The 21,247-nt window shown below is 43.5% G+C and overlaps 1 protein-coding gene across 1 annotated transcript in view; it reads left to right on the top strand.

Moving 5' to 3' along the window:
- Positions 1 to 12,613: 12,613 nt before the first annotated feature.
- Positions 12,614 to 21,247, top strand: part of USP9X (ubiquitin specific peptidase 9 X-linked) — a 131,430-nt gene continuing 122,796 nt past the window's right edge. The window contains exon 1 of the mRNA XM_070785209.1: positions 12,614 to 12,630. The gene's annotated coding sequence lies outside the window, so the exon portion shown is untranslated. The remainder of the gene's footprint in view (positions 12,631 to 21,247) is intronic.

The raw sequence follows: 21,247 nt of genomic DNA, 5'->3' as shown, positions 1-21,247 counted from the left end.
ATCAATCTTGACTAAGTAATGAAGCCTCCTTAAAAACCCAAACCTATAGGATTCAGAGAGCTTCTGGATTGGTGAACTCGTGCTTATCTGGGGGGAAATGGGACTACTGGAGAGGACATGGACGCTACTCATCCTTTCCCCACACCTTGTCCTAAGAATCCTTTCCGTCTGGCTGTTCCTGAGTTATATCCTTTTATAATAAACCGATGATCTAGTAAGTAAATCGTTTCTCTGAGTTCTTTGAGCCGTTTTAGCAAACTAACTGAATCCCAGGAGGGGATCTTTGGAACTTAGCCAGTTGGTCAGAAGTATAATGTCAGGATTGAGTTGAATTCTTGGACACCCAACTGGTGTCTGAAAATTGGTGTTGTATGGGAAGCACCTCCGCTCCCACCAAAAAAACCCTACACGTTCAAATTGGGTTTGGGAACTCAAGAGTTGGTGTCAGTGAAATGGGATTTGCTAGAACGGCCCAGGCTCAAAGAAACTTGTAGTTTAGGAAGGGAAAGGATGAATGGGGATGGGGAGGTACATATAACCTTATTACAAAATTTTAAACTAGTTTAGGAAGTCTTAACATAATTTGCTATTCTGCTTCCCCTCAAGGGTCTTACAGATGCTAATTAAAAACATCAGGTTAATTAACAAGACAATGAGAAGACCCTGAGAGGCAACTCTTCTTCCCCACTAGGTGGAACTTTTTAAACTGTTTTTAAGGCATAAGGTAGATAACATGAATATTGACTGGAATGTAACAAAGAAGAATATGGAGAGAGCCCTGGGGACTTGTACCAGTAGGGTGGAAATCTTTAGATGGTTGTTAAGAAATAGGATGAAGTAAAAATGGGACATTGGTGGGGTTAAAACAAAGGTTTCTTTTTTAAAATAATTTCTTTTGGCCACGCTGTGCGGTTTGGGGGAATTCTCTGACCAGGGATTCAGCCTGGGCTACAGCAGTGAAAAAGTCCTATCCAGTAGACCGCCAGGCAACTCACCAAAACAAAGGGATCCTAAGGATGGGTGGGCACAAGGACCCCTGGTTGACTCCCAATATTAAAGGACCCCAAACAAGTCCGCTCTATTTACCCTAGTGGAGAAATTAAAAGCTGGAAAGCAAACTTTGCGATGAGAAACATGACCAGTATAGTAATTGCTTGGGGTCATGCTTAGGCCTGTTAATCAAAACAGATTGATAAAAGGGTTGGGGTCCCTAGGCTTGACCCCTCGCTGAAGACCTAAAGCCTTTTACACTAGAGTGGATAAAATGCGTAGGGGGTGAAGAAGAGAAGTTGCCAGTACTCACTGATAGGAGAATCACATGAACCCATTGGTGAAGCCCTTACTTAGGTTACAACTAAATCGAGAGAAAGTAAAAATGGAATGGTTGATAGAATCATGAAAGTTGAAATGTCTAAGCAGGGATTTTGTAGAAAAGTTGTGTTGGTATTACCGGAATGTTTTGTGGGAATGGCTGTTATTTTTGGCTGGGGAACACCTCCCCTACTTAGTGCTGTAAAATCCAAACCTGTGGATGAAATCCTAAGGGAGGCTACAGTTAGTACCGTAATGGATGGTACTAAGGTAAAGTTTTGTGGGAGAAGCCGTATGTTGGAATAGGCTTTCTGTGAAGTGGTGGTGTCTCTCTTACCTGACTGTCATGGGGACGGACATACTATCTGACCAGGGAATGTTTCTCCCACTGAGGATTGTAAAACAGAGGACACGTGACTCCACCCCTCAAGCAACATTAATGGGACTTGCTAAATGGGACCCAGTAAGACCGCCTAAGTCCACACAGTGGAATAGAAGCTGGAGTACCAGTAGGGACAAAGTCTCTGGGCCATAGCCTGACATAGAATGTAGCTTGGACTTAGGGCAGGAGCCTGTTAGCACTCCCCGTGACAACTGGGACTTGTAACTAAGAATTCCCATTTGAGGGCTATTTGCTACCTTGTTATTGTACGTTATTAACTGAAGCTACCCTTATGACTGAAGGACTTAAAGTGCTCTTAAATCTGAAATGGTTATAATGTCAAGGACAACGTTGGAGAAATGCCCTAATGGGAATGGCAGGGCCCAGAACAGTTCCATAACAATATGGGAATGGGTTATACAGGATTTTGTTATTGGGAGGAAGAAAGCAAGGAGACAGTCAGGAGCAGGAAGCCTCTTTTCTCCTAGGACTGACTCCAGAACTGTGTGAGTAGCGGCTGGATTCTACCGTCATTTGAACAGTGCCCTGTAAACAGCTCTCTACCGACAGAGAAAGGGCCGCTTGGTTTGTGGACAGCAGTTCCACAGTAAATGAACACCCCCGATCGAAGAAGGTGAAAACAAATTAGCTCAGTGGGCTGAGTTGCATGGTGTTTGCCTAGCAGTGATGAAAGAATTGATCAGTGGTAAAGCCCCTGTGTCTGAGTTTTTACTGACTCATGGGCAGCGGCCATTGGCCACATGGTCAGGCAGAGGGCAAGGGAAACCTGGCTTATTAAAGGGATGCCCGTTTGGAAATCACTATGGGAATTTGAGGAGGGGGCATGAAGGTAGGATGTGTCAATGCTCTTTGGGAGAACCCCCTTCCGGCTTTGGGAGGTGACTGGAATCAACAAGCAGATATCCATCCCCACGCTTGCTGGAGGTGGCCACCTAGGCCCATGAAGCGAGTGGATATGGGGGTGCTGCAGCATTGCAGAGATGGGACTGATCCGGACGTGGTCTTCTTGTTCCCTCTGAGACGCAAGATGCCAAATAAGAGCTGTTTTGTCAGCGAGACAGACGGAGGTGCGGTGGGCTGTGTGGCAGATTCTGGTGGGAAGACCTTGACTGTAGCTGCCAAGTGAGGCCAAGGCTGGAGGCTCAGGGCTCCAAATGGATCCTGGGTCCTGACAGGAGCAATGTTGAGCCCAGCCTGGGCTTTACTTGCCCGGTGGTCGATGCCAGTTCTCAGGGTGTTAGGAAAGGACCTGAACACAGGAGAGGGCACCAATTTGAACATCTGATCATCATTTCTTCAGACTAAGGAACACACTTCACCAGCTCATAATGTCGAAGGATGTATGTTTGTGCTAAGTCACTCAGTAATGTCCAACTCTTTGCAACCCCACAGACTGTAGCCTGCCAGGCTCCTCTGTCCATGGGAATCTCCAAGGATGGACAGCAATATATCCTCTTCAGAGTGTGATGGAATCTGAAGGGGCAGTTAGAACAATGGTTGTCTATAACAGGGGATAGAAGCATGAAGGGCCAGCTTCCATGCCTTCAACACTCATATGAGTGGGGCTAAAGGGTTTCCTTGCTGGGTAGATTTCTCTGTTTCTCTGGTGGATCTGAGGGAAAGGGGGAGTGAAAGGCATTGGTATTTTTTTCTTCCCCACATCACTTTGGCTTTTTTTTCCTTCCTACTTGATACAGGGGTCACAAGACCAGGGCTGGAAACAGGGATGGTTCCTGAGCAAGTAACTGTAACTGTGTTTTTAGCCTTTGTGTCATAATTCCTAAGAGCCTGATGGGGCAGGATGTGCCTTCACGCATGTAACAAAATTGGGATCAACAGCGAAAGCAGCGATATTGCCTGGAGGTAAAGATAGCCTGCTAGTTCTGAGTCTGTAACCTTATCTGACTAGAGGAGCACTCAGGGGGAGGCGCTTGCTTAACTAGTATTGCTGCCTGCCATCTAGACCAGCGCCGAGGCCGAACCTAAAGTCCCTCCCAAAGGTAGGAAAATTTGGATATAGACAAAGAAAAGGGAAAATGGTAGCCGAGGGTAAATAGGAATGAATAAATAAATTGGTTGGGTAATGAGGGACATCCAATATTATGTTAACATCTCCCAAGAGGCTCAAAGCAAGATACCTGAAAGGGTGAAGCCGCATGTTGCTGACCCCACTCCTGCTTTTAGAACCTGACAAGATCAAATTGAAGCTTACAACCTGAGTGGACCTGGCCCTGGGAGACATTTTCATAGGATCTGATGCTGGGTTGGAAACTTATTAATGACTGAGTGGGATTCTAGTCATGGGCCGGTATCTTTTGACTTTTAGGACTATTTTGCTGTAAGGGATCCATATTTGAAGATCAGGGAGTGAACTGGGATATTTTGACTTATAATAAGAAATATATATCTTTGGTCCCCGATTGTGGCAGTTACTAAAGGATAATCCTTGGAATTTCCGTAGTGAAGAGAGCAACAAAGGTGTCTTTTGTTATGCTAACGAAGTGGCTTTTGGACTGTTCCTTAGAATGGGGTTGGTTGCCAGGGGGACCAACTTGTTGATTAGAAGGTTGGAACTTCTAGTCCTACCTCACATCGGAGGAGTAGAGGGGAGCTGTATGTAAGTTGAATCTATCACCCGTGGCCAATGACTTAGTCAATCTTGCCTGTGTAACAAAGCCTACATAAACACCTAAAAGTACAGAGTTCAGAGAGCTTCCAGGCTGGTGAACACGTGGAGATGTGGGAAGAGTGGTGAGCCCAGGGAGGGCATGGAAGCATGAGCCCAGGGGAGTCCTGTCCCCCCACCTTGCTCTATGAATCTCTTCCCTCTGGCTTCCTGAGTTGTAGCCTTTTATAATGAACCAGTGATCTAGTGAGTAAAATGTTTGAGTTCTTTGAGCTGCTCTAGCAAATTAATTGAACCTAAGGAGTGGGTTGTTAGAACAAAGCCAACTGCTCCAAAGTACAGGTCACAACCTGGACTTGGGACTGGTGTCTGAATTGAGTTACCAAGGAAGACATGGTAGGAATCTCTGATCTATAGCCAGTTTGTCAGAAGAATGGGTCACAGCCTGGACTTGTGACTGGCATCTGAAATGGGGGTGAGGTAGAGGGCAGTCTTGTAGGTTGAACTTTCAACCTATGGAATCTGATGCTGTCTCTGGGTAGACGGTATCAGAATTGATATGACCTGAGCTGAATTCTTGGACACCCTGCTGGTGTCTGAGAATTGCTTGTTTGGGGAAACCTCCCTGCCCCCAACATACATTGAAAATTGGATCTCAGAACACCTAAAAGACAGGGTACTAGGAAGGTGCCAATGTTCTTCTTACTATAGGACTCACTATAGCTGTCTTAGCCTTCATTTCCCATCTGGCACTGCTCTGGGCCCCCTTAGTAGAGGATAACCCAGTGGAGAGAGAGAGCTAGCTGTTCACCCCAACCATCCACAAGCCACCCTACATTGTCTGCATTCTACTGTCCACGGGGCCACCAGGACAGGATTAACTTGAATGTCACAGAGACACCAAAGGGGAGTCTTCAGGCTGGCAGCAATGTCTGTGGTGTCCCCTGAGAACAGAGTCTCATAGAGATTGTTGGAATGGGCTTGTTCCTGGGCCTCTGTGACAGTCCTTAGCAACTCCTGGAAATAATTACAGTAATTACATATGAATGAGTTCCATTCAGAGAGTGCGTTCATTAGGTCCAATTTGTTCGGGAAGTCCAACAAACTTTGCCTAGGTACTCAACTAACACGATCGGCTATATAGTACTGTACTGTAATAGATTTATAATACTTTTCACACAAATGATATATCACTTCAGTTCAGTCGCTCAGTCGTGTCCGACTCTGCCACTCCACGGACTGCAGCATGCCAGGCTTCCCTGTCTATCACCAACTCCCGGAGCTTACTCAAACTCATGTCCATTGAGTCAATGATGCCCTCCAACCATCTCATTCTCTGTTGTCCCCTTCTCCTTCTGCCTTCAATCTTTCCCAGCATCAGGGTCTTTTCCAGTGACACACTTCTTCACATCAGATGGCCAAATATTGGAGTTTCGGCTTCAGCATCAGTCCTTCCAATGAATATTCAGGACTGATTTCCTTTAGGATGGACTGGCTTGATCTCCTTGCAGTCCAAGGGACTCTCAAGAGTCTTCTCCAACACCACAGTTCAAAAGCATCAGTTCTTCGGTGCTCAGCTTTCTTTATAGTCCAACTCTCACATCCATACATGACTACTGGAAAAACCATAGCTTTGACTAGACAGACCTTTGTTGGCAAACTTATGTCTCTGCTTTTTAATATGGTATCTAGGTTGGTCATAGCTTTTCTTCCAAGGAGGAAGTGTCTTATAATTGCATGAAATAATATATAAACAAACACAAAAAATAAAACATTTTTAATCTTGCAGTACAGTATTGGTGGCTCAGCAAGTAAAGAACCTGCCTGCCAATGCAGGAGATGCCGAAGATGTGGGTTTAATCTGTGGGTCAGAAAGATCCCCTGGAGAAGGGAATGGCAACCTACTCCAGTCTTCTTGCCTGGAGGATCCCATGGACAGAGGAGCCTGGTGGGCTATAGTCCATGGGATTGCAAAGAGTTGGACATGACTGAGTGACTGAGCAAGGCACACACTACTGTACTCTATACTGCTGCTGCTGCTGCTAAGTCGCTTCAGTCGTGTCCGACTCTGTGTGACCCCATGGACGGCAGCCCACCAGGCTACAGTACTGTGCAATAAAGTGCACAAAAGTACAACTACTTGTACAGGATGCACATATATGACAATGTACGCCAGACACTTGAACTAACTTACATGATTGACATTCGAAGAAGTGTTAGTTGCTCAGTAGTGTCTGACTCTTTGTAACACCATGGACTAGAGTCTGCCAGGCACCTCTGTCCATGGGCTTCTCCAGGCAAAAATACTGGAGTAGGTTGCCATGCCCTTCTCGAGGGGATCTTCCTGACCCAGGAACTGAACCCAGGTCTCCCGCATTGCGGGCAGATTCTTTACTGTTTGAGCTACCAGTGAAGCCCCTGACATGCAAACAAATGTTCGTATCTGTGAAAATTTGAAACTTAAAGTTTCATATGTAGGAGACTTACGGTAGTTGTACTTCGGCCACCTCATGCAAAGAGTTGACTCATTGGAAAAGACTCTGATGCTGGGAGGGATTGGGGGCAGGAGGAGAAGGGGACGACAGAGGATGAGATGGCTGGATGGCATCACTGACTCGATGGACGTGAGTCTGGGTGAACTCCGGGAGTTGGTGATGGACAGGGAGGCCTGGCGTGCTGCGGTTCATGGGGTAGCAAAGAGTCGAGCACGACTGAGCGACTGAACTTAACTAAACTGAAGTCCTTGCCTGACCCTGGGGCAGAGTGAGTAGCTTACCATAGCCTTTCTTTTATGCAACTAACACTGGACCCAGTGCCTGTGGGAGTGGCATCAGGTCCATGGGCATCGGGTTCAATGTTAGTGGCATCTGCATGAGAAAGGCTAGTTGGTTTCTTTCAGTTATCCCTAAGCATACCTGGGATTGGGATCCACGGTGTACTTGGCCATGTCAATATTTGTAAAAATATTTTTCAGGCAGAGGAAACACAAAGTCCTAGGATCTGAAGTGAGGACATGCTTATCGTGTTGAAGGAATGGTCCAGAGCTGGTTGGAATACAGAGTGAGGAGGACAAGTAGGATACAGAGTCAGAGGCAATGATGGGGATTGGCGACTACATCAATTTTCCAGCTCACTCCTGCCCAAGGGTTGTTTTAAACCTCCAGGCTTTTCCAGACTGGGCTCTTGGTTTCTTTGGCGATTCAATTCCCTCAAACCTGAATAGGCCTCTGATCTTTTTGCTTCTAGGCAGTTTTGAGTTTTGTAACCATATTCAAAGTTCTTTCCTAGATATAGTTAAGTCTGCTTTGTGTTTTTACCTCCTTCTTCCCATGCTTTTCCTTTTTCAAGTGAATGGTGGCTACCTTGATGCCGTCACAGAAAACAGGCTCAGATAAGAAGGATGGACACCAACCACCACCCTCAATCTGATTTTTTTTCTTTTTTTTTTTACTATTGAAGTATGGTTGATTTACAATGTTGTGTTAGTTTCAGGTATACAGAAAAGTGATTCAATTAAACATATATATATACACACACACACACATATATATATATATATATATTCAGATTCTTTTCCCTTATGCGAATGTGCTCAGTCATGTCTGACTCTTTGCTACCCCATGGACTGTAGCCCTCCAGGCTCCTCTGTCCAGGGGATTTTCCAATTAAGAATACTGGAGTGGGTTGCCATTTCCTGCCCCAGGGGATCTTCCCAACCTGGGGAATGAACCCTCATCTCCTACACTGACAGGTGGATTCTTTACCACTGAACCACCAGGGAAGCTCCTTTCCCATATAGGTTATTATAAAACATTGACTATAGTTCCCTGTGCAATACAGTAGGTCCTTGCTGGTTATCTATTTCATACTCAGTCTGATTTTTGCTCCAGGGCAGAGTCCCTCTGTTTAACTGAGGAGTCTTTTCTTTTTTTTTAACCTGAGGAGTCTTAATGTGCCTTGTGTCAAGTGCTTAAGCAGTCCCTAAGCTGGGGCCTGGTGGCTGACACGATTGCAGCTGTTAGGCTGGGGAGAGATAATGAGGCCAAATGCATTATAGATTATATATTACAGACACACAGGCAAGATCAGCATGGTCTCCGCTCCCCACGTCCCTCGTCCCACAGCATCATACTGAACAAGAGGAGCCAAATGACTGAACACCAGTGTGCTAAGTCGTTTTGCTAGGGGGAGGCCAATTCTAAACTACAGTCAAGCAGTTTTCTAGATAGCCATGGAAGTTGGCAGCTGTAGCCTGGCGGGTAGTGGGGTGGGTAGAAAGGGTTGCCCTCCCCAGAACCAGGGAGATGGGTGAGAATTGGCCTTGTGGCAGTGTGCCACAAGATAGTGAGGGGAAACTGCCTTGCAGCAGCTCCCTGTCCTTATCTCCCTTTGTTCCAGGAGGAATCACAGAGCCTTCTGCCAAGTCTGGTCAGACTACCGACAAGCCCTGCTTCTGTGACCTATATGGAGATGTGCAAGGCCACCAGCGTGTCCTGATACGGCTTGTCCCTTACACTCTGTTGCACAAAGCCTCTTTCAGTCTTCTCTCTTGTCGTTGGGGATTCAAAAGCAGGCAGCTTTTCTAACCCTGTGTTCCCCAATTTTTTCCCTCTTTTCCTTTTTGTCATTAAATCTGCCAATTCTGGCCTGAGCTTTTCATTTTCTTGGAAAAATACCTTGTTAAACACACCAGGTAACCATCAATACACACTATGAACACTTCCTTCTATCCTCTTTCCCTAAAGCCATTGGCTCAGTCACGTGTAGAATCATCATCGTGGCATGTCAGCTCTTAGTTGCGGCACGTGGGATCTTTAGGTGGCACGCAGAATCTACTTCCCTGACCAGAGATTGAACCTGGGCTTCCTGCATTGGGAGCTTGGAATCTTAACCACTGGACCACCAGAGATATCCCCTGACGTCTTTTTAATACAGGTGTTACCTTAATCAAGCCTTCACACCATTTAGTAAAACTCTCCATCTTTCCATTGCAGAAGGCAATGGCACCCCACTCCAGTACTCTTGCCTGGAAAATCCCATGGACGGAGGAACCTGGTAGGCTGCAGTCCATGGGGTCGCTACCAGTCAGACATGACTCAGCGACTTCATCTTCACTTTTCACTTTCACTCATTGGAGAAGGAAATGGCAACCCACTCCAGTGTTCTTGCCTGGAGAATCCCAGGGAAGGGGGAGCCTGGTGGGCTGCTATCTATGGGGTCGCACAGAGTTGGACACGACTGAAACCACTTAGCAGCAGCAGCTGCAACCAAGGTCATCCATGGAGTAAGGTACAGAGTCATCCATCTCTGTTGTAGCAAGCTGGAAATGTTGTAGCAAGCTGGAAACGTTATAGCAAGCTGGAAACGTTGTAGCAAGCTGGAAAGGTAGCAAGCTGGAAAGCTACAAGCTTGCCTTGTAGCAAGGCAAAAACATGTAGGAGTATAATTCAGTTCAGTTCAGTTCACTGGCTCAGTCATGTCCGACTCTTTGCAACCCCATGAATCACTCTTTGTGACTCCATGAATCACAGCACGCCAGGCCTCCCTGTCCATCACCAACTCCCGGAGTTCACTCAAACTCATGTCCATCAAGTCAGTGATGCCATCCAGCCATCTCATCCTCTGTCGTCCCCTTCTCCTCCTGCCTCCAATCCCTCCCAGCATCAGGGTCTTTTCCAATGAGTCAACTCTTTGCATGAGGTGGCCAAAGTACTGGAGTTTCAGCTTCAGCATCAGCCCTTCCAATGAACACCCAGGACTGATCTCCTTTAGGATGGACCAGTTGGATCTCCTTGCAGTCCAAGGGACTCTCAAGAGTCTTCTCCAACACCACAGTTCAAAAGCATCAATTCTTCGGCACTCAGCTTTCTTCACAGTCCAACTCTCACATCCATACATGATCACTGGAAAAACCATAGCCTTGACTAGATGGACCTTTATTGGCAAAGTAATATCTCTATTTTTCAATATGCTGTCTAGGTTGGTCGTAACTTTCCTTCCAAGGAGTAAGCGTCTTTTAATTTCATGGCTGCAATCATCATCTGCAGTGGTTTTGGAGCCCCCAAAAATAAATTCTGCCACTGTTTCCACTGTTTCCCCATTTATCTGCCATGAAGTGGTGGGTCCAGATGCCATGATCTTAGTTTTCTGAATGTTGAGCTTTAAGCCAACTTTTTCACTCTCCACTTTCACTTTCTTCAAGAGGCTTTTGAGTTCCTCTTCACTTTCTGCCATAAGGGTGGTGTCATCTGCATATCTGAGGTTATTGATATTTCTCCCGGCAATCTTGATTCCAGCTTGTGCTTCTTCCAGCCCAGCGTTTCTCATGGTGTGCTCTGCATAAAAGTTAAATAAGCAGGGTGACAATATACAGCCTTGACGGGCTCCTTTTCCTATTTGGAACCAGTCTGTTGTTCCATGTCCAGTTCTAACTGTTGCTTCCAGACCTGCATATAGGTTTCTCAAGAGGCAGGTCAGGTGGTCTGATATTCCCAACTCTTTCAGAATTTTACACAGTTTATTGTGATCCACACAGTCAAAGGCTTTGGCATAGTCAATAAAGCAGAAATAGATGTTTTTCTGGAACTCTCTTGCCTTTTCAATGATCCAGCGGATGTTGGCAATTTGATCTCTGGTTCCTCTGCCTCTTCTAAATCCAGCTTGAACATCTGTAAGTTCATGGTTCATGTACTGTTGAAGCCTGGCTTGGAGAATTTTGAGCATTACGTTGGTAGCCTGTGAGATGAGTGCAATTGTGAGGTAGTTTGAGCATTCTTTGGCATTGCCTTTCTTTGGGATTGGAATGAAAACTGACCTTTTCTAGTCCTGTGGCCACTGCTGAGTTTTCCAAATTTCCTGGCATATTGAGTGCAGCACTTTCACAGTATCATCTTTTAGGATGTGAAATAGCTCAACTGGAATTCCATCACCTCCACTAGCTTTGTTCGCAGTGATGCTTCCTAAGGCCCACTTGACTTCGCATTCCAGGATGTCTGGCTCTAGGTGAGTGATCACACCATCGTGATTATCTGGGCTGTGAAGCTCTTTTTTGTACAGTTCTTCTGTGTATTCTTGCCACCTCTTCTTAATATCTTCTGCTTCTGTTAGGTCCGTACTATTTCTGTCCTTTATCGAGCCCATCTTTGCATGAAATGTTCCCTTGGTATCTCTAATTTTCTTGAAAAGATCTCTAGTCTTTCCCATTCTGTTGTTTTCCTCTATTTCTTTGCATTGATTGCCGAGGCAAGCTTTCTTACCTCTCCTCGCTATTCTTTGGAACTCTACATTCAGAGGCTTATATCTTTCTTTTTCTCCTTTGCTTTTCACTTCTCTTCTTTTCACAGCTATTTGTAAGGCCACCTCAGACAGCCATTTTGCTGTTTTGCATTTCTTTTCCATGGGGATGGTCTTGATCCTTGTTTCCTGTACAATGTCACGAACCTCCGTCCATAGTTCCTCAGGCACTCTATCTATCAGATCTAGACCCTCAAATCTATTTCTCACTTCCGCTGTATAATCATAAGGGATTTAATTTAGGTCATACGTGAACGGTCTAGTGGTTTTCCCCACTTTCTTCAATTTAAGTCTGAATTTGGCAATAAGGAGTTCATGATCTGAGCCACAGTCAGCTCCCGGTCTTGTTTTTGCTGATTGTATAGAGCTTCGCCATCTTTGGCTGCAGAGAATATAATCAATCTGTTGACCATCTGGTGATGTCCACGTGTAGAGTCTTCTCTTGTGTTGTTGGAAGAGGGTATTTGCTATGACCAGTGCGTTCTCTTGGCAAAACTATTAGCCTTTGCCCTGCTTCATTCTGTACTCCAAGGCCAAATTTGCCTGTTACTCCAGGTGTTTCTTGACTTCCTACTTTTGCATTCCAGCCCCCTATAATGAAAAGGACATCTTTTTGGGATGTTAGTTCTAAAAGGTCTTGTAGGTCAGAGTTGGACACATCTGAAGCAACTTAGCAGCAGCAGCTGCAACCAAGGTCATCCATATCCTAAGGTACAGAGCCACCTCTGTTGTAGCAAGCCTGAAACGTTGTAGCAAGCTGGAAATGTTGTAGCAAGCTGGAAACGTTGTAGCAAACTGGAAAGCTACAAGCTTGCCTTGTAGCAAGGCAAAAACATGTAGGAGTATGCTTGGGAGGTTCTTTATAAGGGCAGGCTGAAAGTGGCACATGCAGTTTGTTCTCACATTCCTTTGCTATCATTTCATTGCCTGGCCATACCTAACTGCAAAAGAGGCTCGGGAAATGCGTCCCCAAGAAGACACAGAAAACCTGGATTAGGTAAGCAGCTATCCATCTCTGTCAAGGGGTGCTGTGGAACAGTGCATTTGCAGTGTGAGGGTTGTGAGAAGTGGCTGAATTCTGGGTTTATATTGAAGCTAGAGACATCAGAGGAGAAGGCAATGGCACCCCACTCCAGTATTCTTGCCTGGAGAATCCCATGGAGGGAGGAGCCTTGTAGGCTGCAGTCCATGGGGTTGCTAAGAGTCGGACACGACTGAGCGACTTCATTTTCACTTTTCACTTTCATTCATTTGAGAAGGAAATGGCAACCCACTCCAGTGTTCTTGCCTGGAGAATCCCAGGGATGGGGGAGCCTGGTGGGCTGCCGTCTATGGGGTTGCACAGAGTCGGACACGACTGAAGCGACTTAGCATCAGCAGCAGCAGCAGAGACATCAGAATTGTTGATGCCAAGGTTTGGGGCTTGAATAATTTGGAAGAATAGATTGACTGTAAAAGACTATTGAGAACTCAGTTTTGACCAATGTGATCTTTCGGGTGCCTGTGAAGCTTCCATGTGGAGACATTAAAAAGGCAGTTGGATATGCAGGTTTTACAGTTCAAAGGAGGGCCCTCAGGCCCTAGATGGTATCTAAAGCCATTGGACAACCCTAGTGGCAGCACTGTATGTACAAATAATACTGCACAAATTTCATTCATTCCATAAAGTCCATTTTTTCACCTTTTTGAGATTGGAATGTATGTCAAAACACTCAGTCCAGTCTTCAACGATTATGACTGATGGTGTTATCTTTCCTTGGTGGTAGTACTTAAAATAATGATGTATCTTACAATTGGTAGCACCTCAGATTCAGTGAAACTGTATTTATTAATGGTTGTAAAAACAATGATAATATTAAAAAAAATTTTTTTTTTTGGCTGCACTGGGTCTTTGTTGATGCTCACAGGCTTTCTCTGGTTAGGTGAAAGGGGGCTACTCTGAAGTGGTGGCTTCTCTTATTGCAGATCACAGGCTCTAAAGCATGGGCTCAGTAGTCGTGGCACACAGGGTTAGTTGCCTTGAGGCATGTGCGATTTCCCTGGACCAGGGATCGAACTGGTGTCCCCTGCATTGCAACACGGATTCTAAACCACTGGTGGCTCAGATGGTAAAGAATCTGCCTGCAATGTGGGAGATTTGGTTTTGATCCCTGGGTCAGGAAGATCTCCTGGTGAAAGGAAGGGCAACCCACTCCTGTATTCTTGCCTGGAGAATTCCATGGACAGAGGAGCCTGGGGGGCTACAGTCCCTGGAGTCGCAAAGCGTTGGACACAACTGAGCGACTAACACTTTCACTTTCCACCAGGGAAGCCCTGATGATAATATTTAGAGCACTTAATATTGTGTATCACACAGTGTGCTAAGCCACTTCCGTGATTATCTTTATAGTATGGAAATATTCAGAGCACAGACATTGTGGCCTGACTGTGTGGGAGGCCAAATGCTTAATCCACCTGTGCCATGGTTTCCTCATCTCTAAAATAGGATGATAATAGTACCTAAGTTGGGCTTCCCAGATGGCGCTAGTGGTAAAGTGAGCAAGGCAACCCACTCCAGTATCTATGCCTAGGGAATCCCTTGGACAGAGGAGCCTGGTGGGCTACGTTCCATAGGGTCAGAAAAAGTTGGACACGACTGAAGTGACTTAGCAGGCACAGTACCTAAGTTATAGGTTTGGTAAGAGAATGAAAGGAATCGATACATGTAAAGCACTTAGAACAGTGCTGAAGTTCATTACTATTTGATAATATTATTGTTGAACCTATGAAAAATACATGTATGCAAAAAATTCATCAAGCTATACGCTTTAGTGCCTTTTATCCAAGTTACCATATATATTTTATGTCTAAGAGGAAAACAAACCAAACAAAAAAGTTTAGAGAAAGAGATAATCTGTTTTCTAAATAAGAAAAAAATATGTGTACAATGATATTCACTGAAGTATTTTTGTTGGAAATTAATATAGTTATTCCAGCTTTCTTTTTACTAGAGTTACCTTGGTGTATCTTTCTCTATCCCTTCCTTTTTTTTTTTTTTTTTTGGCACACCACACAGCAAGTAGGATTTCCATTTCTGAACCAGGAATCAAACCTATGTCCCCCACACTGGAAGGCGGAGTCTTAATCACTGGAAGTCCTCTAGCCCTTTACTTTTAATTTATTGTTTCAATTTATTTGTCTCTATATTTAAAGTGGGTTTCTTGTAGACAACAATGATTGGGGCTTGTTTTTTTGTAATCTACTCTGACAGTTTTTGTCTTTTATTTGATGTACTCAGAACACTGATGTTTAAAGTGATTACTGATATAGTTGGATTAATATTCCTGTTTTCTAATCATTGTCCTTGTTTGTGTGTGTGTGTGTTTTGTGTGTATGTGTTTGCCTTCTCTTTTTCTGCCTTTTGTCTTTTTATGAGATATAACTGTATATCACATTATATTAGCTTCAGGTGTTCAACATGATTTGTTATGTGTATGTATTGCAAAATGATCACTGCAATAAGTCTAGTTAACACCTGTCACCAGACATGGTTACAGCAAAAATCTTTTTCTTGTGATAAGGACTTTTCCTATCTACCCTCCCAGCAACCTTCAAATATGACAATACAGTATTATAAACTATAGTCACCATACTGTACATTTCATCCCCGTGACTTATTTATTTTATAACTGGAAGTTTGTACCTTTTGATGCACTTCGCCAGTTTTGCCCACCTGCCCCCTCCATCTCTAGCAACCACCAATCTGTTCCTGTATCTATGAGCATGCTTTCATTTTATTTTTTAAAGATTTCACATAGAAGTGAGGGCATACAGTATTTGTCTGTGTCTGTCTGACTTATTTCACTTAGCATAATGCCCTCAAGGGCATCCATGTTTTTGCAGATGCCAAGATATCATCCTTTTTTTATGGCTGAATTATCCATTGTATATATCTCACATTTTCTTTATTCATCTGTTGATGGACGCTTAGGTTGTCTCCATATCTTGGCTATTGTAAATCATGCTGCAATGAACATGGAGGGTGCTGCCTTCTCTGGTTTTAACTGAACCTTTTGTATATGACTCCATTTTCTCTCCTGTCTTAGCATATTGGTTATATATATTTTTAGTGGTTCCCCTGGAGTTTGCCATATATATTTACAACTAGTTCAGTTCACTTTCAAATAACACTATACCACTTCATGAGTAGTGCTAATACCTTATAATGGAGTATTTTCGATTCCTCCCTCCTGTTCCTCATAACCTCCTGTCATTCATTTCAGTTATGTATTAGCTATTGCACTTATTAAGTATTGCTATTATTGCTGACATTGTTGCTATTATTATTTTGAACAAACTTACCTGTTAAATCAATTAAGAATAAGAAAAATAAATACCTTATTTTATCTTCATTTATTCCTTTTATCTTTTTTTTTTTTTTTTGGCCATACCGTATGGCTTGTGGGATCTTAGTTCCCTGACCAGGGATCAAACTGAGGCCCATGTCAGTGAGAGCTTGGAGTCCTAACCACTGGACTGCCAGGAAAGCCCCCACTTATTCCTTTTCTAATGTCCTTTCTTTCTTTTGATCCAAGTTTCTAAATTGTATCATTGTTTTTCTTCTTTCTGAAGAACTTATTTTAACATTTCTTGAAAAGCAGATCTACTGGCAACAAATCCTCTTAATTTTTCTTTGTGTGAGAACATGTTCATTTCTCCTTCATTTGAAAGATAATTGACTAGATACCGAGTTCTAGGTTGGTGTTTTTTTTCTTTCAACACTAGAAATGTTTCACTCAAACCTTCTCTCTTCTTGTTTGCTTGGTTTCTGAAGGAAATTCCAATGTAATTATTATTTTTGCTCCTCTATAGGTAAGGTTTCTTTATCTCCTCGGGCTTCTTTTAAGATTTTCTCTTTGTCCTTGGCTTTCCACAGTTTCAGTATGCTATGCCTAAGTATAGATTTTTTGGTATTTATCCTGGTTGGTATTCTTTGAGCTCCCTGTATCTGTGGTTTGATGTCTGGTGTTTGATGTCATTAATATTGGAAAATACTCAGCAATTGTTAGTTCAAATATTTATTCATTTCCTTTTTCTCTTTCTTCACCTTTTATTATTCCCATTATGTATACATTATACCATTTATAATTGTGCCTCCTCTTCCAGTTCTTGGATATTCTATCCTGTCTTTTTCATTCTTTTTTTCCTCTTTACATTTCAATTTTAGAAGTTCCCATTAACATATATTCCAACTCACTTATTCTTTGTACTGATGAAGCCACCAAAGGCACTCATTTCTGTTATAGTGTTTTTTATTTCTAGAAATTCTTTTAAATTCTTTCTTAGAGTTTCCAACTCTTTGCTTATGTTCTTTGTCTGTTCATACATGTTGTCCCTTGTTCCCACCAGAAGTTTTAGGATATTAATCACAGATTTTTAAAAAATTCCTTGTATGATAATTCTAACATCTTTTCTGTATCTGAATTTAGTTCTGATACTTGCTGTCTCTTGAAACTTTTTGTCTTTTGGTATGCCTTGTAATTTTTGGTCAAAAGTCGGACATGATGTACTGGGAAAAGGAAACTGTAGTAAATGGCCATTTAGTGATGTGGTGGTAATGTGTGGGGAAGGGGAAGCATTCTATAGTTTATGATTAGGTCTTAGTCTTTTTGCGGGCCTGGGTCCTTGAACCGTGACCTTCACAGGTACTTCTCATCCTTTCCCCCTTTCTCATGGTAGGTGAAACAGGAAGGCTAGTGGGGACTGGAGTTGAGTATTTCTCTTACTGTTTGTAAAAGGCTACAGGGACCAACATCCCAGCCCACATCTTTTAGGCTCTAGGGATAGCCAAAATAGTTCAGCAATGTTACAAAGTTTCCCTTGGGACTTCCCTGGTTGTCCAGTGGATAAGAATCTGCCTGCCAATGCAGGGGACGTGGGTTCAATTCCTGGTCCAGAAAGTTTCCTCATGCTGTGAGGCAACTAAGCCTGCGTGCCACAACCAGTGAGCTCACCCACCTAGAGCCTGTGCTGCACAACAAAAGTCACCCCAGTGAGAAACCCAAGTACCACAACTAGACAGTCACCTCACTCTGCAACTGGAGAAAGTTCACGCAGCAAAGAAGACCCAGCACAACCAAAAAAAAAGTTTCCCTTGAAGGCAGGTCTTTATTGAGGAGAACAGAATACTCTGGGCATATTTCGCAAAGGTTATTTTTCCCTCTCCCTGCTGAGAAGTAGGAGGGGATTTTTCTTCAGTCTGCACAAAATATGGTGGAACTCCTAGAGGTAAAACATAGAAAATTATGGGGGCTCTCCTAAGACGGGACACCCCCACCCCCAACCTCGCGTTTTTAGCTCTCTAATTTTTGCACACTGAATCTCCAGTGATTTATCGATTACAATTTAAGTTTTCCTATCCAGGTAATGGCTCCAGCTGCAGGCTTCGGTTCCAAGGCTTCTGCTCTAGTAAACTGTAATTTTCTGTAATTGCCTGTCTCTCCCGTTTGAGGGGCAGTTAACTGTGAGATCTCAATTTTCTGATGTAAAGATTTAAAAGGAGTTGTTGATTTTCAATCTATTTACCTTTCTTCTTGTGAGGATAGAAGTGATGAATTCCAAGCTCCTTACATGCTGGATGGGAAACCGTAACTCAGCATTTTCTTATAATAGCAAAAGATTAAAAACGTACCAAATGGATGCACCAATAATGGCTGGCTATCCTTCCTTGGTAGCTCAGCTGGTAAAGAATTCGCCTGCAATGCAGGAGACCCTGGTTCGATTCCTGGGTGGGGAAGAGCCCCTGGAGAAGGGAAAGGCTACCCACTCCAGTATTCTGGCCTGGAGAATTCCATGAACTGTATAGTTCATGGGGTCGCAAACAGTCAGACATGACTGAGTGACTTTCACTTTCATCCAAATTATGCTGCATCCACCTAATGGAATACTATACAGTCAAAAAACAGAGTTAGCTCTAGAAGTCTTGATATGGAAAGATTACCAGACATTTGAAGTGAAAAATGCATGGTGCAGAAAATAAATAGAATAAATAGAATAATAATATTTGCTGAATGTTCTTTGAAGTGAGTGTTATTTTTTTTTAAAAAGGGGGTATGTGTATACAACTACTAATTAATACAGAAAATATAATTTTAAGAGATTAGTGGAAAATACACCAAAATTATAGCAATCACATTTAGAAGGTGGGCCAGGGAGGGAAATGGCAACCCACTCCAGTGTTCTTGCCTGGAGAATCCCAGGGATGGGGGAGCCTGGTGGGCTGCTGTCTATGGAATCACACAGAGTCGGACATGACTGAAGTGACTTAGCAGCTGTTGTTCCATGTCCAGTTCTAACTGTTGCTTCTTGACCTGCATACAGATTTCTCAGGAGGTATTCAGGTCTGGTATTTCTCAGGTATTTCTCAGGTCTGGTATCACTCAGGTATTTCTCAGGTCTGGTATTCTCATTTCTTTAAGAATTTTCCACAGTTTATTGTGATCCACACAGTCAAAGGCTTTGGCATAGTCAATAAAGCAGAAATAGATGTTTTTCTGGAACTCTGTTGCTTTTTCTATGATCCAACAGATGTTGGCAATTTGATCTCTGGTTCCTCTGCCTCTTCTAAATCCAGCTTGAACATCTGTAAGTTCATGGTTCATGTACTGTTGAAGCCTGGCTTGGAGAATTTTGAGCATTACGTTGGTAGCCTGTGAGATGAGTGCAATTGTGCGGTAGTTTGAGCATTCTTTGGCATTGCCTTTCTTTGGGATAGGAATGAAAACTCACCTTTTCCAGTCCTGTGGCCACTGCTGAGTTTTCCAAATTTCCTGGCATATTGAGTGCAGCACTTTCACAGTATCATCTTTTAGGATGTGAAATAGCTCAACTGGAATTCCATCACCTCCACTAGCTTTGTTCGCAGTGATGCTTCCTAAGGCCCACTTGACTTCGAATTCCAGGATGTCTGGCTCTAGGTCAGTGATCACACTATAATGATTATCTGGGTCGTGAAGCTCTTTTTTGTACAGTTCTTCTGTGTATTCTTGCCACCTCTTCTTAATATCTTCTGCTTCTGTTAGGTCCATACCATTTCTGTCCTTTATTGTGCCCATTTTTGCATGAAAAGTTCCCTTGGTATCTCTAATTTTCTTGAAGAGATCTCTAGTCTCTCCCATTCTATTGTTTTCCTCTATTTCTTTGCATTGATCACTGAGGAAGGCTTTCTTATCTCTCCTTGCTGTTTTTTGGAACTCTGCATTCAAATGGGTATATTTTTTCTTTTCTCCATTGCCTTTCACTTCTCTTCTTTTCTCAGCTATTTGTAAGGCCTCCTCAGACAACCATTTTGCCTTTTGCATTTCATTTTCTTGGGGATGCTCTTGATCACTGCCTCCTGTACAATGTCACAAACCTCTGTCCATAGTTCTTCAGGCACTCTATCAGATCTAATCCCTTGAATTTATTTGTCACTTGCACTGCTAGTCACAAGGGATTTGATTTAGGTCATACCTGAATGGTCTAGTGGCTTTCCCTACTTTCTTCAATTTAAGTCTGAATTTGGCAATAACGAGTTCATGATCTGAGCCACAGTCAGCTCCCGGTCTTGTTTTTGCTGACCGGATAGAGCTTCTCCATCTTTGGCTGCAAAGAATATAATCCATCTGATTTAGGTATTGACCATCTGGTGATATCCATGTGTAGAGTCTTCTCTTTTGTTGTTGGAAGAGGGTGTTTGCTATGACCAGTGCATTCTCTTGGCAAAACTCTGTTAGCCTTTGCCCTGCTTCATTCTGTACTCCAAGGCCAAATTTGTCTGTTACTCAGGTATTTCTTGACTTCCTACTTGTGCATTCTAGCCCCCTATAATGAGAAGGACATCTTTTTTGGGTGATAGTTCTAGAAGGTCTTGTAGATCTTCATAGAATTCTTCAACTTCAGCTTCTTCAGCATTACTGGTCGGGGCATAGATTTGGATTACCTTGATATTGAATGGTTTGCCTTGGAAATGAACAGAGATCATTCTGTCATTTTTGAGACTGTGGTAGTTGAGTTGCTAAGTCGTGTCTGACTCTTGCGGCCCCATGGACTGTAGCCTGCCAGGCTCCTCTGTCTATGGGATTCTCCAGGCAAGAATACTGAAATGGGTTGCCATTTCCTTCTCCATGGGATCTTCCCGACCCAGGAATCGAACCCAGGTCTCCTGCATTGCAGGCAGATTCTTTACGAACTGAGCTACAAGGAGGTACTTGGCCTCAAATACTCCTGCAGGCCATAATACTCTGGGTACCTGGTTAACATTTGGGCATCTCAAAGGTTTAATGGATGACTGCGGATTGGCCTTTGGCTCTAATTATAAAATCAATAACATTTATCCAGAAAAATGTGTTTTAAGGCCCAGACTTCCAATCTACAGCTTCTTGGTTTCAGCCTGACCCCTATGCAGAGTGCAAATAGCTTCTCCTGCCTTGGAACTTTCCACTATGATTTGGCATCCTGTAGCAGCTAAATGAGGGCTTCTCAGGGCCCTCAGAACCAGCCTGCCAATGCAGGTGACATAAGAGAAATGGGTTCAATCCCTGGGTTGGGACGATCCCCTGGAATAGGGCATGGCAACCTACTACAGTATTCTTGCC

Source organism: Bos indicus, chromosome X (genome assembly GCF_029378745.1).
Source record: "Bos indicus isolate NIAB-ARS_2022 breed Sahiwal x Tharparkar chromosome X, NIAB-ARS_B.indTharparkar_mat_pri_1.0, whole genome shotgun sequence".
NCBI lineage: Eukaryota > Metazoa > Chordata > Mammalia > Artiodactyla > Bovidae > Bos > Bos indicus.
Note: the sequence above shows the minus strand (reverse complement) of the source record. Positions and strands in the feature narration are given on the sequence as shown.